At 36.0% G+C, this 21,774-nt stretch overlaps 2 long non-coding RNA genes across 3 annotated transcripts; one reads left to right on the top strand and one right to left on the bottom strand.

Annotated features, from left to right (window-relative positions):
• The first annotated feature begins 3,206 nt into the window (after window positions 1-3,206).
• LOC127507552 (uncharacterized) lies at window positions 3,207-6,416 on the top strand. The gene is made up of 3 exons (XR_007928375.1): window positions 3,207-3,846; window positions 3,959-4,009; window positions 4,288-6,416. It is a non-coding gene; the product is annotated as an uncharacterized LOC127507552 (long non-coding RNA).
• A 5,590-nt stretch (window positions 6,417-12,006) lies between these two features.
• LOC127507550 (uncharacterized) lies at window positions 12,007-13,120 on the bottom strand. Of its 2 annotated transcripts, none has more exons than XR_007928372.1 (2): window positions 12,593-13,120; window positions 12,007-12,353 (listed from the first exon to the last, which is right to left on the bottom strand). It is a non-coding gene; the product is annotated as an uncharacterized LOC127507550 (long non-coding RNA). The 2 variants fall into 2 exon arrangements; XR_007928373.1 differs by having other exon boundaries at window positions 12,734-13,120.
• Between the last annotated feature and the right edge of the window lie 8,654 nt (window positions 13,121-21,774).

Here is a 21,774-nt window from a genome sequence, read left to right as displayed (position 1 = left end):
GCTAATCACTTTCACACCAAATATACTTTAAAACAAACAATAGAGAAACTAGACAAATGTTTCAAGTGCTGAAAAAGCCAACCTAACATATAAATACATATCATAAATGTTTAAGCACAGACTCGCCTCAGAAAAACAACTGCAGCTCTGTAATTGGCCGAAACTTTTCTGAGACCCTCTAGTCTTCCCTGCGGATGGCCTCTGACCTACTTTCTGTACGATCTGAATTTCTGCGCTTTGAATTTACAATATTGAATTTGATGTTCTGAATTTCTTCTTCATCTTGAAAACTTGAAGTTGTATTTTTAAAAACTGGATATTTGCAGTCTAAAATTTCAGAACGAAAAATCTGCTGTTTGAAAATACATGTCCATAAAATTCTAGCATGAAAACATTTCAGTTGTGTTTAATTTCAAATATTTAATATTCAAGTTTTAAAAAAATCAAATTCAGAACTATGTAAAATGCCACATAATATTCAATTTTATCAAATTACACTTGTCTATAATTCAAATTTACACAATTCAAATTCAAATAGTATTGTCATAATTCTAGCTCCATAAAAGTCACAATCCTCAGGAAACATGTTTTAAACAACATGTATTGTGCTTCTGAAATTTCTGCATCAGAATTGTATGACTTACGCAAATTTTAGAATAACTGCACTTACACTGATACACACACATATATATATATATATATATATATATATATATATTATATATATATATATATATATATATATACAGTTGGAAGAAAAAGTATGTGAACCACTTGCAGAATCTGTGAAAATGTGCAAAATTTTAACAAAATAAGAGAGATCATACAAAATGCATGTTATTTTTTAATTAGTACTGTCCTGAGTAAGATATTTTACATAAAAGATGTTTACATATAATCCATAAGACAAAAAAATAGCTGTATTTATTAAAATGACCCAGTTCAAAAGTTTGTGAACCATTGATTCTTAATACTGTGTGTCATTATCTGGATGATCTACGACTGTTTTTTTGTTTTGTGATGGTTGTTCATGAGTCCCTTGTTTGTTCTGAACAGTTAAACTGAGCTCTGTTCTTCAGAAAAAATCTCCAGGTCCCAAAAATTCTTCAGTTTTCCACCATCTTTTGCATATTTGAACCCTTTACAACAGTGACTGAATGATTTTGAGATCCATCTTTTCACATGGAGGACAACTGAGGGACTCAAACACAACTATTAAAAAAGGTTCAAACATTCACTGATGCTCCAGAAGGAAACACGATGCATTAAGAGTCGGGGGGTGAAAACTTTTGAACAGGTCCAAATTTTTCTTATTTCGCTTGAATATCATTTTTTTTTTCATTTAGTACTGCCCTTCGGAAGCAACAGAAGATACTTGCATGTTTCCCGGAAGACAAATTAAATATAATTTACCTTGATCTTCAAATTTCAAATGTTTCCACCCCCCCAACTCTTAATGCGTCGTGTTTCCTTCTGGAGCATCAGTGAATGTTTGAACCTTTTTTAATAGTTGTGTTTGAGTCCCTCAGTTGTCCTCAGTGTGAAAAGACGGATCTCAAAATCATTCAGTCACTGCTGTAAAGTGTTCAAATATGCAAAAAATGCTGAAAAACTGAACAATCTGCAGGACCTGGAGATTTTTTCTAAAGAACAGAGCTCAGTTTAAATGCTCAGGACAAACAAGGGACTCATGAACAACCATCACAAAACAAAAAAACAGTCGTAGATCATCCAGATAATGACACACAGTATTAAGAATCAATGGTTCACAAACTTTTGAACTGGGTCATTTTAAGAAATTCAGCTATTTTTTTTTTTTTTTTTTATGTAAAATATCTTACTCAGGACAGTACTAAATAAAAAGTAACATGCATTTTGTATTATCTCCCTTATTTTGTTAAAATTATTAACACTTTCACAGATTCTGCAAGTGGTTCACATACTTTTTCTTGCAACTGTAAGGCTGCTTCAATATAAAAGCTGCCAGTTTTACCATGTTTTAGTCTAAGTTTGAGAATGGTATTTTACGTTTCATGAATCATTTTCAAATGATTGTGAAATTACTAAAGAAAGCCTGGAAACAGTTACACAAACATTCACTCTTATCTGATATGCTGAAAACTGCTACGTTAATGTTTCTTTGTGCATTGTGTGACGAATAACGTAAATGGCACTCAAATCTGAGGTCAGAAGTCGAAAAGGTCAGAAGTAGTTTGCATCCCTGGAAATTAATGTCCATCATTTAACTTTTTTTTATCATTAACAGACAGCAAATATTGCTGTATTGCATCATGTTCAGCTGCTTATCTTACCTCGGCTCGCATTCTTCAAACATTAAAACGCCACGCTGCTCGGTTTCTGTGGACAGTAGTTCACCCAAAAATGAAAATTCTGTCATTTATTACTTACCCTCATGCCGTTCCACACCCGTAAGGCCTTCGTTAATCTTCGGAACACAAATTAAGATATTTTAGTTGAAATCCGATGGCTCCGTGAGGCCTTCATAGGGAGCAATGACATTTCCTCTCTCAAGATCTATAAAGGTACTAAAAACATATTTAAATCAGTTCATGTGAGTACAGTGGTTCAATATTAATATTATAAAGCGACAAGAATATTTTTGGTGCGCCAAAAAAAACAAAATAACGACTTATTTAGTGATGGCCGATTTCAAAACACTGCTTCAGGAAGCATCGGAGCACAATGAGCACAGTGTATCGAATCTGCTGTTCGGAGCGTGATTTCAGCCGTTGGCAGTTTGACACGCGATCTGAATCATGATTCGATACGCTGATTCATAACGCTCCGATGCTTCCTGAAGCAGTGTTTTGAAATCGGCTATCACGTTATTTTATTGTTTTTTTTGGCGCACCAAAAATATTCTCGTTGCTTTATAATACTAATATTGAACCACTGTACTCACATGAACTGATTTAAATATGTTTTTAGTACATTAATGGATCTTGAGAGAGGAAATGTCATTGCTGGCTATCAGATTTCAACAAAAATATCTTAATTTGTGTTCCGAAGATGAACGAAGGTCTTACGGGTGTGGAACGGCATGAGGGTGAGTAATTAATGACAGAATTTTCATTTTTGGGTGAACTAACCCTTTAACCCCTGGTTGTTTCAGTGAGAGTGTCTGTGAAAAGCCTTTAGGGTAAAATAATCAGCGAAATTAGATTAGGTGACAAATGTTATATTGTTTGTATTTATGATAAACTATTATGATAACAGGATGTTATTGTCATTAATATATTTTCTCTAGGTCTTTTTTGAGTTATTTATTTGTATGTATTTTTTACTGATACATTCTTAAATACGTTTTACTAAATATTTGGTAATACTTTACAAGAAGTTTCATTAGTTAAACATTAGTTAATTATTAACTAACATGAACTATGAGCAATACATTTGTTGCTGTATTTACTAATCTTCGCTAATGTTAGTTAATGAAAATACAGTTGTTCATTGTTTGTTCATGTTAGTTCACAGTGCATTAACTAATGTTAACAAAATTTTAATAATGTATTAGTATCTAAGGTTAACTAATGGACCTTATTGTAAAGTGTTACCAAATACTTAAATACTTTAAATGCTGACTGGTTCAGGGGGTCAAGAACTTTAGGCATTTAAGTTATTTTTCACATAAATCTGGTCAGCTTACACACTGCTCATACTCAGCCTCTAAAATGTATGAATTGAATCACCAATACAATATCAGGGGTTAAAGATGTCATTAGAGTTCTTACAATTATGGCTGTGCTCTTGTTACCAGATGAGATCTGATCCCCAGCGTTTGGCGCTGAGATTCTTCAGGACAAAGGCCTTGATGCCATGAAGATGGTGAGTTTCCCCAATAGCTGCCACTACCCAGATCAAGAGACTGTATTAGTCTATCTGTGTTAGACTATTTTGAGAGGTATATATGTTATGTGTCTTTTCTTTTTCATTACAGCCCATAACTGACAGGCTTTCCTGTGTAAACCATCATATTTATCCAAATGAGGTTTGTAAATGCATGAATTCTTTATATTTTATATTAATCATTAATTTTGAATAAAAATTACTTATAGAAGAAAATGTGACAAGGCCTCTCACAAAATGCCATATTAAAGGAATATTCAGAGTGCAAGTCAAAACTGTTTCTTTTGGGCAATATTATGCTACAAATATCGTCTATTGAGCTAAAGTTAAATTGAACCTGGAATGTTGAGTTATGTTACCATGCGATACTTTGTAATGGGCATGTACAATGGATTTTGAACTCTACTATTTTTATTGCAGGGTCTCTGGGATCCCCAGCTGAAGGCATGAAGACATCAGATCTTGGCCTGGACAGATGTACCAACAGTACACCACACCGACCTCTGCTTTTGCATGGATGGCTGATTACTACCATGTTCTGTGAGGGTATTACTATAGCAAAACTGAGCACCTGTGACACTGGGATTTCTAGTTGTAAAGAATAATCACACAATGTTTTTTAGAAGTTGCAAACTTCTCTCTCTTTCTCTCTTACAAACAACACAACAGTTAAACCTTTTCAAATTCTTTTCTGGTGGTGCACAAGTCCTATTCTTCGAAACAGAAATTAAGATATTCATATGCTCACATTTAAGCTGCGGACACACTACTTTGAGCATGCAAAATTTCTTCAGACACTGTAACTGGCGTGATATGACGTCTGCAGAGTCTTTTTATAAACATGAATTCAACATTTAACAAATAGTATATTCAAAGTATAAAAATATACAGTCTACTCGACTTTACTACGTTTTTTTTTTTTTTTTTAGCCAAGAGGTCACACCTACATGTAGCGATTTTGTACTCTTTACACAGTCGTGTGATGTGAATTCGCAGGTCAGAGTTCCAAACCAAACTTTTTGCACGAGCTTGCGTTTCTGGTCTCCCGCATTTGTGTGCATATGAATGGAGGTCAATGGAATGAAAAGCGTAGTGTGACCGCACCTTTATTCTGCAGTTGTGGCACACCTGTATCAAAAGTGTGAAGTCATGGACAGATTTTATTTGTGAACCGATATGCGAGATCTCACATATGACACAATAGTATGTCACATCCCACTCCAACACGTGCTCTATCCAGTGATAAACATGTTCTTGTCGTTATTAATCAATCAGTAATCAACACAGCACCACCCCGAAATTGCCTTGCACTGTAGAATTATGGTTTTGGCAAGAAATGAAAAATAGCCAATTATTTATTATAAATGCTACTATTTTACAATTAATATTTAAGACTATGTTAGAGAGGGATAGAAGCCATTTTTATGGATGATAGGATTTTTTTCATTACAGGTCATTTATTTGAATGATCAGCAAAAATTTGAGCCTATGAGTTTAATAATTTGAATTCGTAGAATAAGATTAGTACAAATTTAACTGTTGTGTTTGTGAGAGAGAAAAAGAAAACTACAAGTTTGAAAATCCTAATACATTTTCTCAGTGACTACTGAAATATTCTCTACAAATTCCACTGTCACAGGTGCTCAGTTTTGCTACAATAATACTATATATTATACAGCACATGCATAATTTGAGACAATATTCTGATTCTCATTTTACCAATGACAAACCACGTCTATCTTATTAACAACTATTCATTTTGTGTATAATCAATATCTAAACAAGTGATATTTAGTTGTTAATGAGGGATTGACTGGACTCTGCTGACCCAATCAGTATTTCTCGTCCAATGGTCATACTTTAATTTTCCGGTTTCTCTAGTATTGCATCCTTCTCATGGGCATTTCATGACTTTTCAGTGTGGGTTAAACCTCTTTTTTGGCCCATAATATGTATTTTTTTAAAAAGTAATTAAAAATAGTTTTGTCTATGCTATTGAAATTGTGGGTTACATCTTTGTCACCTTTTTCACCCAAGGAGTTTACATTCCTGATAATACAAGAGCGAGGAACTTACATTTTAATTACAAAGGAAAACCAATTCATCTGCTATATTCTTCTGTCCTCCATTTTCAAGGGTAAGATTTCTTTATAAACCATCTACTCACCCATATGTCTTTATTTTCGTGGAACACAAAAGGAGAGAGTCACTTAGTCTCAGTCACCATTAGAAAAGAAACTGATAGTGAATTGTGACTGAGGCTGTCAGTCTCTTGATGTTCTGCCTTACATCTCCTTTAGTGCTCCAATAAAAATAACATGTTTGGTACAAAAGAACATGACCAGTTTTGTTCATGAGTAAATATTGCTTTTAATTTTTTAACTTGAGACTGTTTAGCCTGTAATTTTCTGTATACCTCTGCGTGTATCTGAATGTAAATGCCTTCTCTATTAGTCATATTGACGGGTTGTATATAGGAGGATGTATGCCTTAAACATGCAGGCTATCTGTAACTGTATTTTGTAAATATTAAAACAATGTTAACTGAATGTGATGTGTGATTATTACATAAACATGCTCATTTATCTATTAGTATTAAGTATTTGAGATTTTCAAAAACGAAAATGTGTTAACTGTAAAACTTCAGCTCAGCTGAAATCAACATCGTGTTTCACTCAACTGAAATCAACATCGTTTCAGCATAAAGTAAGCAAACCATCTGCGTCTATTTTCCGTTAGTTTTGAATGTCGTGTCTGACGCTGGTCTTTGATGCCGTGAGAAACATCGATGCTAGGTTGATTCTGTGTCAGTGTGCTATCTGGGTGTAGCCTGAAAGGTTCAGCCTAAATAAATAAAGGCCCTAGAAAGCCCCTGCACAGCGGCCAGTATTTACAGCTTTGGATCGTCCACACATCGGCCGGAGAGCATTCGCGATCAGAGGCCGACGTCTCGGCGACATTTTCCCGATGAGCAAACGCTCCGTGAGCTACGTCCCGCCGATGAAACTTTGTCCATCGAGACAACATCGGCCCGACGTATGTGTTATCAATGCGGCCACAACGCGAAGCGGAGTTAAATATTCTGCTTAAACTACGGTTACCACACCTCAAGACACTGTTTCGATGGTGTATTTCAAGACATTTGTCAGGTTTTTGTCCTTAAAACACTCTTGTGTGTGGAACTAGTTTCTTACGCATCTCATCTTAAGCCTTCGTTGCTAATTCCAAAACGTAATTTCAGAGCTAGTATCTGAGGCTTGAGCCTTGATAGCAGAATAACGTTACAGTTGATACAGTTATTAACGCAGTTAGAGAGAGAGAGAATAAGCATCATATGTGAATTAGCCTAACGTTACCTGATCTGTGCGTCTCTAACGATAGCAGTGTCTCTACTAATAGCTAAACTATAAGTTTATCTCAAGAACCGCACAGTTATTACCTCGCTGGTGAGTCATGTATCTTAAGTTGCTAAACTATTTTACTGATTAATCCGTCAGAGCAGCGCTGACCAAACGTTTTTGTGCGAGTGTGTGTCCGTACAGTCGTGTCGTGTGTACGTTTGAAAGAGAGAGTATGCGCTTTAAAGACAGAATAAAACGTATTTTGTGGCAAAAACCATGACAATTATTAGTCGTTTTCATCTGGGTTTTGTTTCTTTTGCGGTTGTAAGGACCTATGGAAATCACTGAAATCGTTTGGCGCAGTGATATGGAACTGCAATGCGGTCAAGACCTGCCTAGAACTACTTTAGCCGTGCGTTTCTCTGAAAATATACTTAATCATTCGATTAAGTATCAAGCAATTTCTGATTGTTGTTTAGTTGCAGTAACAATTATATTTATACAGACAGGATTTAGACAAAAAATAATTAAAACCATTTTACATAAATAAAATTAAATTAAATAACAAAATAAAATGAGACACCCCCCTCAAGAACCATTTCAAGTACAGGAGGTTTTAACTAAAAGTTAACCCTTACCCTTCTTTGAATGAACTTGAATTAATTATTTTCTGTTTGTTGTTTAGTTGCAATAACAAATATACAATGGGAAAAGGTTTGTCTAAACAAATATTATGTTATTAAAAATAATAAAAACCATTCAATTAAAATAAAATAAAATAAATGAGACGCCACCCTCAAGAACTCTTACCATTCTTTGAATCCACCTGAATGCCAATAAGCGCCAGAAGCAGTATCCAGACTGTAGATGTTCTCCACTCCATGGTGGGGTGAGAGAGGTCTACAGGCAGAGCTTCAGTAGTGATGGATTTCTTTTCATACCCTCTTTTATATAATTTCTTATTCATCTTTCTCTCCCCACCCTACAGGGAGGGTGTGCCAGCCTTCGTATGTGACAGAAAAAATGCTGACCTGGTATTACAAAAGTCCAGTGATGTGTGTGTGTGTGTGTGTGTGTGTCTGTGAGAGTGGCAGTTCCTCTGCCTCTCTGAACGATGTTTGATGAAACATTTGGTAAAATGTATTTAATGAATTTTATATTTACGGCTGGGTGTGAATAATTTACAGCTTCTGTGTACATGTATGAAGAGAACTATTAAAAATAACATTCACTACTAAAACCTGTAAAATAAATATAAAGTACATTATTAATAAACCATTTAGCAGCTGATTTGAGAAATGAAATGAAGACTAATGGTTAAAGGTCATGTAATGCCACTTTTACAAGATGTATAAGTCTCTGATATCCCCAGAGTGTGTATGTGAAGTTTTAGCTCAAAATACCCAACAGATCATTTTTTATAGCATGTTAAATTTGTCACTTTGTGAAGGTGAGCAAAAACGCTCTATTTTTGTGTGTCCCTTTAAATGCAAATGAGCTGCTTCTCCCAAGAAGAGGGCGGAGTTTCAAGAGCTCGTGTTTGTGCCCATTACCTCATGCAGACTCACTGAAAATGTCAGAAACTGTTCAGCCTTTATGTTCAAACTGGAGTCAGACAATGATGGAGGGACTCAAGAAGAAGTGACATGTCGAATGCAACAGGACGTTTCTGAATGGTTAGTTGATGAATTTATGTAGCTGATGTGGAGCTAACTATCTTAAAGTTGAATTGTTCGGCCCACTTGAGGCAAAAACGTGGGTGTCCCACGTTTCCCCAAGGGCAGGTTACAATATCAGATGCAGTTGTTGAAGTTTCTTCAGAACTTACATTTACATGAATTATGTTGATTAGCTCCTGTAGACCCATAATTAAAGCTTCTGGGATGTTGACATGATTTGATGCAGTAATTGCCAAATCCAGTTTTTGCTGAGCAGTATCCAGGAAGTAATTCAAATCTAAAGTTTCATTCTGAAAAATCAAGCTAAACTTTGTCAGCATATGCTGTAAAATGTCTTGTTGCACTTGTTCCTGCAGGTATAAACAATGCCTATTAAGTATTAATGTGTAATTAAAATCCAATAAAATCTTAAAAAAAAAAAAAAAAAAAAGACAGGCCCTTTAGGACATTGAAGCCAATACAGGTGCTGGTCATATAATTAGAATATCATCAAAAAGTTGATTTATTTCACTAATTCCATTCAAAATGTGAAACTTGTATATTATATTCATTCATTACACACAGACTGATATATTTCAAATGTTTATTTCTTTTAATTTTGATCATTATAACTGACAACTAAGGAAAATCCCAAATTCAGTATCTCAGAAAATTAGAATATTGTGAAAAGGTTCAATATTGAAGACACCTGGTGCCACACTGTAATCAGCTAATTAACTCAAAACACCTGCAAAGGCCTTTAAATGGTCTCTCAGTCTAGTTCTGTAGGCTACACAATCATGGGGAAGACTGCTGACTTGACAGTTGTCCAAAAGACGACCATTGACACCTTGCACAAGGAGGGCAAGACACAAAAGGTCATTGCAAAAGAGGCTGGCTGTTCACAGAGCTCTGTGTCCAAGCACATTAATAGAGAGGCGAAGGGAAGGAAAAGATGTGGTAGAAAAAAAGTGTACAAGCAATAGGGATAACCTGCACCCTGGAGAGGATTTTGAAACAAAACCCATTCAAAAATGTGGGGGAGATTCACAAAGAGTGGACTGCAGCTGGAGTCAGTGCTTCAAGAACCACTACGCACAGACGTGTGCAAGACATGGGTTTCAGCTGTCGCATTCCTTGTGTCAGGCCACTCTTGAACAACAGACAGCGTCAGAAGCGTCTCGCCTGGGCTCAAGACAAAAAGGACTGGACTGCTGCTGAGTGGTCCAAAGTTATGTTCTCTGATGAAAGTAAATTTTGCATTTCCTTTGGAAATCAGGGTCCCAGAGTCTGGAGGAAGAGAGGAGAGGCACACAATCCATGTTGCTTGAGGTCCAGTGTAAAGTTTCCACAGTCAGTGATGGTTTGGGGTGCCATGTCATCTGCTGGTGTTGGTCCACTGTGTTTTCTGAGGTCCAAGGTCAACGCAGCCGTATACCAGGAAGTTTTAGATCACTTCATGCTTCCTGCTGCTGACCAACTTTATGGAGATGCAGATTTCATTTTCCAACAGGACTTGGCACCTGCACACAGTGCCAAAGCTACCAGTACCTGGTTTAAGGACCATGGTATCCCTGTTCTTAATTGGCCAGCAAACTCGCCTGACCTTAACCCCATAGAAAATCTATGGGGTATTGTGAAGAGGAAGATGCGATATGCCAGACCCAACAATGCAGAAGAGCTGAAGGCCACTATCAGAGCAACCTGGGCTCTTATAACACCTGAGCAGTGCCACAGACTGATCGACTCCATGCCACGCCGCATTGCTGCAGTAATTCAGGCAAAAGGAGCCCCAACTAAGTATTGAGTGCTGTACATGCTCATACTTTTCATGTTCATACTTTTCAGTTGGCCAAGATTTCTAAAAATCCTTTCTTTGTATTGGTCTTAAGTAATATTCTAATTTTCTGAGATACTGAATTTGGGATTTTCATTAGTTGTCAGTTATAATCATCAAAATTAAAAGAAATAAACATTTGAAATATATCAGTCTGTGTGTAATGAATGAATATAATATACAAGTTTCACTTTTTGAATGGAATTAGTGAAATAAATCAACTTTTTGATGATATTCTAATTATATGACCAGCACCTGTATAAGGACTAGCAAACCAGTTTTACACTAATTAAGCTTTATAATTTATATACCATCAGTGCCTACCTGGAAAAGTGACATTTGTCTTTAGTCCTGACAAGTAGCATTAAAAGAAAAGATTAAGCAAAGATTATTTCTATTTTATATTTATATCTATACACTGTATCTTGATATACATAAAACGTTTTTAAACAATAAATGTGTCAAAGCCAGAATTGTTGCACACTATACATAATTTTTCGATGTTATTGATTACTTTAGTAACACAAATTTACTTGAAGCTGCCTTGAGGGACAAGCTGAGGAGGAAGATAATGCCGCTCCGTGTCTCTCCTGAGAGCTCATCTTTACAGACTAAGGGACGACCGAAAGTCAAATATTATTTACATTAAAGCACGACGTATTGCACACAAATCACCGCGACAGCTTTCTAATGCACGCCACTGAGTGATGTTCTTTGAGGTCAGAGAGCAGCTATCCATCAAAAACTCACTATCCAATCAGAGTAGATCGCTGTTAAGCCCGCCCCCACGAGAGATGTGCGCCAAAAATAGCAAACGAAAAATTGCGAAGCGCAAGCGAAATCTGTGGCAACCAGTGTTGGGTAAGTTACTCAAAAGTAATCCGATACAAATTACTACATTAAAATTGTAATTTGATTGCATTACTGATCTGCATGTAAAAAGTAATCAGATTACTAATTACTTTACATTCAAGTTACTTTGAAAACCTATAAAACCTACAAAAATACACCACAAAGTGAAACTCATAGTTCTTTCCGTAATTAAAAATTGAATCAAAAAAATATTACAGAAGTATGAAAACAGCAACTTGACTTAAAGTTCCAATGCATTACTAGAACATAAAACTTAACATTCTTAGAACCTGCGTAACAATGAAAACTGTAGTCTCCTTAAATTTGTCTGTACAGTATGTGGTCTTATCTACATCATTCCTTGCTGTATGTAGCATGTATGTGTGTGCTAGCTTAACTGTGTTTAAGTTTGTGAAACCCACCACAAGTGGGTGAATAACTGGCCACAGACTGTAGTGAAAATGTATTGCTTGTACAAGCTTTTATTCACATTAATAAGTACCAAATTTTGTATAAAAACAATTAAATGTTTAGAACACTGGTACACATCATTCAGCAAGGAAAAACAAAAACAAAACAAATTTATGACGAACCGCAGGGCTCCAACAGGGTACAACCATATGTGTGTAGAAAAATAGAGCCACTACTTGCAATACACACTCCAAATACAGCACAAAATCCACGGCACTCAAAAGGATAAATAAATCACCAGGAATCACAAAAGAATGCCTACCACCTCACCAGTGCCAGTCACACCCTTGGAGGAGACCCTGCAGCTGCCACGGAAATAATGAAAAACTAAAAGGAAGAAGGAAAAAAAAAAAAAAAAAAATGTATCAGTTATACAATGTATCAATATACAATAATATGAATACACAACATCAAAAGGAAAATTAGGGTAATTCACCAGAAAAAAAGAAAAGAAAAGAAAAGAAAACAAATAGTAACAATAGTCGTGCTAATCCTGCAAAATAAAAACCTTTTATTAACTGAAATACACATTTGCATAAATCAAATTATTTAATCTAATCAAATACCTTTAAATTAACTGGATTTAAGAAAAGGGAAGAATAAATCAACCAGACGGTTCTTCTTTAAAAGAAACCTACAAAACAAACTTTCATGAAAACAACCACCTTCAAACATATAAATAAATAAAACTAAATAATACTTGTTACCCAATTCGTTCTCAACTCATTCAACACTCTGAAGACTGCATCACCAGGCCAATCACCATCAACACACAAGGGCTTCTGAAATACAACAAGATAAAACGACTTTCTGCCCACCCAAATTAACCTACTATTATCTTTACATAAACCCATTACCTCGATAAAACAAATATATACGACTGCCTTATGCCCCGCATTCAGATCACATAAAGGTGACCTAGAGACACAAACAATTGTAAGCATGAGCAGCATGAAGCAATATAAATGTCTCATTGCTCAAAAAAGGAACAGCCCTCAATTAAAACATTAAAATAACTATTAAGACCAAATTACCTGATGCAAGCTCACGCTTATTTCCAGAGTCAATGAATGAATGAAACGAGGACGCGCTATACTTCCGTGCGTAATGACGCAATTCTTATAATTGCCCCAAAGACTTATGGGAGTTGTAGTGCCAAACCCATACGTCACCCGGTTACATTTGTATGTAGCTGCATTAAAGATAGTAAAAAAAATGCCTTAAATTGAAAACATTTCTAATAACATCTGAAAACAGTATTGAGCAGTATTATTCAGAAGTTACCTTCCCTCCCAATCCTGAACAAAAATCCAATCTAGCTTGTTTAGGCGAGGTTGGAGCGCTCTCGTCTTGGGCGCGGGTATCCTCCTTGGCAATGAGTTTTGTTGTAGAATGCTTTCTGTTTAAGTGCTTCAACAAATGCAATAGAAATGCATTTTACCTAATATTTTTCCTAATAGTTAACGCAAGTAACGTAATTTTATTGACATCAGTAACTGTAATCAAATTACATAAATTTAAAATGTGATGCATTACATTACTGCGTTATTAGGAAAAGTAATTAGAATACAGTAACGCATTACTTTTTAATGCGTTAATACCCAACTCTGGTGGCAACGCATTCAGAATCCACGATTTGCAAAAACAAATCTTTGAAAATCACAAAGAATGAAGCATATTTGAAAAGCATGTTACATTTGTGTGACTGATTTGTGCATTTTTTTAATTGTCATTGTGTTTTTCTTCTTTTGTAATGGCATATGTTTGATAGTTTCTGGAAAAGTTACGTTCAGTTTTATAAAGTTACATTAATTTTTATTGACACAAAAATAATTCCATAGAATTATTATACTTAAACTTACATAAGGAGGCGGGATTTACTGTCCACAGAAACCGAACAGCGCGGCACTTTTTAATGCTCGGCTCTCAGTATCGAACGTGTCCGAAATAAACAGTTCTCGGTTCTGTACTGTGATTCGAGAACTGTACGTTCGGTAGTACACGCGTGCTCAGTATCAGCTGCTCGTTCTCATCAGTTCTCTCAGCACAGCATGTCTGTTCATGCTGTGTGTTTGAGTTACTAGAGTAACTTTATACTCCGGGATATTGGTTTATTTCTGGTCAGAGGGACTGTCAGGCATGTCCGAAAGTGAGTAACTTTAAAAAAATGTGGATCATTGCTGACTTGAGATGTGAACTGTTTGGATCGATTCAGTCTGATTTGGTGAACTGGTTCGACCGGTTCACTAAAAAGAACCGGTTCAAAAGAACGATTCGTTCACGAGCCGGGCATCACTAATGCTTGAAAAATGCGAGCCGAGGTTTGTGTTTGTGTAGTCTATCTGTGGTCAGGATTTCTTCAGTAATTTCACAGTCATTTGAAAATGATTCATAAAACTCAATATCATTCTCAAACTTAAACTAAAACATGGCAAAACCGGCAACTTTCATATTGAAGTAGCCTATGTCCCGTGTTAGGAAAGTGTCTAAAATAAAATATAATTTGCTAATTGAGATCACATGCATTATTTTACTGGTGATCAAAAGTTTGAAATAAGACTTAATGTTTTTGAAAGAGGAAGGCGAAATTTATTTGATCGAAAATACAGTCAAATGTATTCTATGTGAATTTATTGTAAAATGTAATTTATTCCTGTGATCAAAGCTGAATTTTCAGCATCATTGCTCCAGTCCTCAGTCACGTGATCCTTCAGAAATCATTCTAATATGCTGTATTTTTCATAAACATAAGAATTTTTACACTTTTCCACAATTAGAGCTCTATTCCATAAAATGACAGTTGTCAAGCTCCTGAAAGGACAAATACTGTACCCCACTAGAAAGGCACCATAAAACAGTCCACATTCTGCACCACATTCTAAGTCTAATAGACCATACCAGAGCATTGTTATATATGGACTGATTTAATGGTAGGTATTGAACTTTAGTGATATTAAACTTCCCTGAATGGAAAAGAGATTTGACATTTTTTTCAAAATTATTTACTATTTGCCATGTGCACCAGGAAAGACAAATAATAACATAAAGAAGTATGCCAGTCATGTTAAAAAGCATTTCAATAATAATAATAATAAAAAAATAGCGTTTATATTTCTGTATAAATAGCATTTATATTTTTATGTTATAAAAAGTGGTGTAAAAAATTGCTCTGTGCATAATGAGCTGGTGGGTTTTATGGTGAGGTGTGTTGCGGATTGGGTGTGATGGGCCACTTTTTTGCCCCAGTCTGCCCCTGCACACATTTATAAACATATTGGTATTTGCACTTCTGATTAGATGCTAACCACGTTTCATTGTGTCTTGTACACTGTACAGTTATGCTACAACATGAAATGCTGTAAATGTACAGTATCTTTCCAGTTTGCATTCAATAGGAATACATAAATATTCTCAATGCAAGACTCAGTACCCATGAATTTAGTTTTAAAATGCCTTTTTAATTGTTTTTTTTTTTTATTTCAAGCAAGCAAAAGAGTTCACATTTAACAAAGAAAAATGAAAAGCTCTATAGATAGTTTAAGAAATGTTAAAGAAAGCATGTGCAATTTAAATTAATTTCTGATCAAAGATACTTGAGAGTAGTTTTTCAGAGAGTTTGGGTCAATGATTCACTGCTGCTGCTCACGGAAGTCCGAAGCTGCGTTTTCTTTCGACGTTTTCAGTGAGTGTCGCTCCCATTTCATGACAGTTAGTTGTGCTACAGGAGCACTCTTCAACATGGATGTATGTGTGGGTTACTACGTCTCCATTTACGCAATCAAGATTCACTGTGCGATTACTTGAGCGTTTGGCCTGGCAACAGCTACAAGATGACAACCCAGGTTCTGTGTACCTGTGCATGCGAGAAAGAGAGGAAAACATGTAAAGCATTTCAAATTGGTCTCTTATGAGGGTGTTTCAGTTAGTATACTGCCTATGTAGGTTTCGTAACAGAGTCTGCATGTACTCACCTGCTAAAACTGGTACAATCTCCACCACAAAATGTCAGGTCCATTTTCTTCTCTGATTGACAGTCATTGTGAGTTATGTAATCGTGAACGGTCTGTACTTGACATCCTTTAATTTGGTCCACACCTAAAAACACAGGCAATTGAACACACATGGACACATTAATAATCAACTCAAATCAACAAAAATATGCTTTGTTTTCTTTTAAAAAATACTCACAAACATAGCAGCAGCCATCAGCTGTCACCTGAATGGTGCCCTGTAGAGAGAATCACAAAAGCAGAATGTCATCAATATGATTTAATCACCATGATTGGTCAGTATAACATGTAAATGTGTGTTTGTGTGAAATATGAAGTACTGACAGGCTGACAGTTGGAAATGTTGAAAGGAGGACACTGGACTGTGTTTTTGTTGGCGATGAACTGTCCATTAACTTTAGTGCACGTGATTTTGTCACAGCCCTGGTTTGGAATGGGCAAAGTGGCTCCTTCCTACGAACGAAAAGAGGTCAAATTCGGTTAAAGGACAGTGCAAAAATGTTAGATTTAGATTTTCAGGGAATAATGGCAAAATAAAACTTGCAATATAGTGCACAACTAATTTTATAATGCTTTTTTTGTCCAGGTTCGAGTTTTTTTTTTTAACCCTGATGATGACAATTCACTTCTGTTATATGGAAAAAAGCAGCACGAACAGTTTCATTTTGTGTCCAAAGAAAAGAAAAAAAGTTTTTTTACATGAAGATAGGTTACATTTTTTTTACATTTATAATAATTTTAAATTCTAATACCTATTTCTTTAATTTCCATTTAACTTGAATATTTATTTAGGCCTTTTGTCCTTTTCAGAAACACCTCAAGGCGAATGAGCTTTTGACATTTGACCTTACCGGCAGTATTTGAGTGAAGCCATTGATGTTGACGATGCAGTGAGTTTGCACACACTTTCCACAGCAGTCGTCAAAGCTTGTTTCAACATATTCATAACCCTGGGGAAAACCAACATCAAATGAAGTCAATGAAATTGTACATGTTCCTGAGACAAGTCATTCAAAAGCTTGTCAAACAACTTACAGGATCACATTCCTCATTGCACTGCACAAATCCACATTTGATCTTGAACCACTGCGTTTTAGGATCCACATCCCATGTACAGCTACATTCCTGACAGTCAACGACGGGGATGTCGGTACCAGGCTGAGGGAAGTGAGGGGAGAGAGAGTTGAGTGTGTAAAACTTTCATTAATCATTATTTAATCAAACAAAAATTATATTTCGGAGATTTTCATTTTAGTTTTACCTCATACTCAATGTTTTTGTGGACACACACTTTCTTTGGCTCTAAGGAGGCAAAAAACAAAAGAACATAAAGCTATATAGAATGATATTTAAGGTGATACAGACAGTATATGAGATGAAAACAAGCAAATGACACCAAAATATAGTGTGAATAATAGTGATACCGCATTTGATTTCTGGACAGCATTTTCCGTTAGGCACTTCCAGGACTGGCGCATATCCGACTGCACACTTTTTATCCAAAGGTGGGCACATGTTGACATCACAATCTACATAAAAATAACAGAGTAGAGGAAACTTAGGTGATGCAAACCTAAAGCAAACCCCTTTAAAAATACTGTAAAAAGCTCATCTTACTGCAAACTTGTTTGCTGCAGCATGGGTCTGAAGGATTGGTGACATTGACCAGCACAAAGCCAGGCTCAGTGCAGCTCTCAGGATTCACATCAGGACACTTCTTGGGCTTACAGATCACCGATTTGCTGGCCTTATCACAGATACACTCTTCGCAGTTGTACTCGAAAACCTCATCGAACTGCCAAAACAAACAAACAAAAGGATTCAGTTAAATGTCTAGTCTGGTCATTATTCAGCTAAGTAATTCTTTAAAATTGGCATGAAATTTAAATTCACCCAACTGATTTTGTAAATGCATGTTATAAATTATGAATGATACATCTATGCATACAGCAAAGTTCTTTGGTTGTTTTTTTTTTTTTTCACTGTAATGTTTAATCAAAATATTGAGCTTGAACTTCCGATGCAATTACAAATAGCAAACTCACATAAAGAGCTTGGCATTAGTATATTACTAAGCTAAAATTTAACTCTAGTAAGCATAAAAATACACAAGAATATTGGTACATATATATTGATATTTTTCGGTAATGAATGAATAATAAGAATGAATTCTAATAGTTCTCTCGCGCCACCTGCCATCTTGGATTATTATTATTATTTTTTTTTTTTCACAAAGCTTGTTGCAATGCATTCTGGAATTACCTTGAAGTTTAATAACTATGAAATGAAATACTAATATTGAGTGAACAGCTGAATTAAAGGGTTAGTTCACCCAAAAATGAAATTTCTGTCATTAAGTACTCACCCTCATGTCGTCACAAACCTGTAAGACCTTCGTTTGTCTTCGGAACACAAATTAAGATATTTTTGATGAAATCCGAGGGTATCTGATCCACACATAGGCAGCAACGTCATTGCACTTTTTGAGGTCCAGAAAGGTATTAAAGACATCGATAAAGGAGTCAACAGTAGTTCAATCTTAATATTATGAGATTGAACTACTGTTGACTCTTTTATCAATGTCTTTAATACCTTTCTGGACCTCAAAAAGTGCAAATTTCAAAAATTTCATTTTTGGGTGAACTAACCCTTTAACAGTTTTAAACACTGCCGTACCTCACGTGGTGTCCCAGAGGAGTCCAGGCATCCTAAAAACAAAAAAGGAAAAATAAAATCAGAAAGATACAAAATGGGTCTAAGACTTGCAGGATGATGCAGAAAGGCACACTCAATTTGAATGCCTAAAGCACGCACACACTTACCGCATTTGTTCACACAGACTCCTGACTTCTTGTTGAAGAGCAATGTGCCCTCAGGACAGAAGCAGCCCTCTGTGGGCACTATAATGGTGTTCTGTTCAGGTCTGCAATTAGAAGAGTATTTCAGCTTTTTTTTATTACACACATATCACCTGAGATTCATTCCAATAAACATTTAGGAACAAATCCGCATAACAGGCTTTATTAACTGATTATTTTGAAGTACATATCTGCCATTTCCCCATCCCTTAATTTACAATACTGAACCAGAACTAAACATTAATTTCCACAATTGTCTAAATTATTTAAAAATGTGGATAAATGGGCATACATATCATCACAGCTTGGTGGCTCAGCTGGACCACAAGGATTGAAGACTTTATCTGCTGGGCATTCAATATCTGTGGAAAAAAATGCAAATGCTACACTTAAATACTCTATAGCTTCCAATAATATGGGGTCTAGAGATCAGAAAGAAAAAGAAATTTAAATCTGGAAAGGTACAACAGAAAGTTTCGATAAAGGAACATTATGATTTTAAATTAATAAAATAGTTTTTATAACTTACCGCAAAGGCTAGTGTAGTTCCTCCAGTGTATGCAGATCCCTAATTGAGAACAAGCCCTTGCGTAGCTCTGCAGACTGGTACACACCACGGCAGGGTTGCTCATATGACAACTATCATACTGACATCCTAAAAAGAAGTTGTTGGGGGACACATGGGAATGGCATGCTTCGAACAGCCTGAAGAAGATAGAAGTAGCAAATATCACTTTCAAAGCCTAGTGTATTCAAATTTGTAGTTAAAAAAAAAAAAAAAAAAAAAAAAAAATCAACTCACTCGCTGCTGAGGAGGTTGCACTCAGGATGGGCCTGGCATGGCTTAGTTGTAGGTTTGATATCACCACCAACGGTAGGTAATGCAGTTGGTGGAGTGCACATTTCACCGTTCACACCACTGGCTGGCCAGTAATCCGCCATCACTGCACAGTCGTCCACCAAGATCCCTCCAGGAAGCATGCAGTCATCAGCCTGGTTGTTGTTGCACGTTCCTTAGTGAGAATCATTTGAAACAATTCAGACGGATAATGCAAAAAAACAAATCCCTCATATATCATCCACATTGTGGTGTCACCATCCATACAAAAATGGGGGGTGGCTGACTTACCACAGTGGCCTTGTGTGTTGTTTCCGAAATGCTGGAATGGCAGGTTGATGCTAAAGCCAGTGGCTCCGAATGTTATATCAACACCCAGCTGTGGAATACTCAGGAACAGGTCTAGGCCTGAGCTTATAACCCTCACACCATTGAAAGCATATGGCAGATTTAACTTAACATCATCCTTAATAACCTGTTAGGACAAGAGACAAGAAAAACATAGGATACTTACACTGTAATGCAGACAAAGCACACATTAATCATTGCAAATCTAGAAAGTCTCACCTCTAGGTCTGCTCCTCCAATGAGATTGTGATTCTTAAGCGTTATGACTTGTTTGTTGTAAGACACAATAATGGATCTGGGACAGGATACATGCTCAATGGGGTCACAGTAGACATTGTCAATGTAGATCTTTAAATGGAAATGAGGCCTTATTTCCTCCATTAATATGTAAGTGCAGTTTCCTTGATAACTGTAGAAGAGTCCATCAAATGTGATGTAATGCGGGTCACCCCAGCCTTCACAAAAGCCTACAAAAAATAAAATGTATTATTATTATTATTATTATTTTACAAAAAATATCTTAAAAAAAAAACCAAACAAACAAAAAAACATTCGATTATTTGAACTGAACAAGCTACTTGAATTTGGTAAATAACTATGTATATTAACTGTTGAAAATATCACTTGATATTTTAAGAAGTAATAATGTCATTACAACCACTTTATCATTTAACCTGTGACAGAGACAGGAAAGTGCCGATTTATTACAATTTATGTTATTTACTTGTACCACGTCAAAGCAAATAAACTTAATGTGAACCAAGTAAATTACACTTAACTGCATTGTTTACACTTAAAATATTATTTTAAAAAGTTCTCTTTTAAAAACCTAGCCCTAATACTGGTTTCACAAACAAGGCTCAAACCTAGTCCCAGACTAAAATGCATGTTTGAACTGTTTTAACTTAAAGGTGCTATAGAGGATGTTTTGTTTTATACATTTTTGCAATATTACTTGAAACTGTCTTTACTAACTGATAAAAGACTATTTATTAGGTGCACTGAAAGGAATAATATCAATATACATCATCTGTGCACGAGGTAGGGCCTTAAAAACATCAGCCAATCATTTGTGTGATCATTGCATAAACGATTGCCCCTCTGGCTTGTCAGTCACTGCCATTATGTCCTTGTGAGAGACGTACGCGGACTGGCCCTCTGGCTTGTCAATCACTGCCATTACGTTCCTTGTGAGAGACGTGCACGCTCCAGTAACTTTCCACACTCCACAGGCGGCGTATGCAATGTTTTTGTCAGGAGTAACAACTGCAGATTATGAGTTACCTGCGGTGAGTCCGACATAATGAATCCACTAACACGACACAGCGAATGCCGGTGGTAAACAAACACTCGTGTTCCAATACTCGTGCACAAGTTTTGGGAGGCGTTCCCTCGAAATGAGCTGCGAAGGAGGGGGGTTGTTCTTACGCATGCGGTCATTTCAAAAACTCACTAACAGTCTTTGATTTCTCAGTCGTCGAAAACATCCTCTATAATACCTTTAAAGCAACTTGCAGTGACATATTTTAACATATGTCAGTGCCATTGTTTTGTCTCACACCAGTAATGTTTTTTTTTCTAAGGCACATTTATAAAAGGTACTTAAATGTCCTGATTGAACTAAGGCCTAGTCCTGGCTTATTCTAAGCCCTGTCTGTGAAACCAGTCCTAGATGTCCTAGGGGGAAAAAACAA

This window comes from Ctenopharyngodon idella, chromosome 24 (genome assembly GCF_019924925.1).
Source record: "Ctenopharyngodon idella isolate HZGC_01 chromosome 24, HZGC01, whole genome shotgun sequence".
Lineage (NCBI taxonomy): Eukaryota > Metazoa > Chordata > Actinopteri > Cypriniformes > Xenocyprididae > Ctenopharyngodon > Ctenopharyngodon idella.
This window is presented reverse-complemented; position numbering and strand designations above follow the sequence as displayed.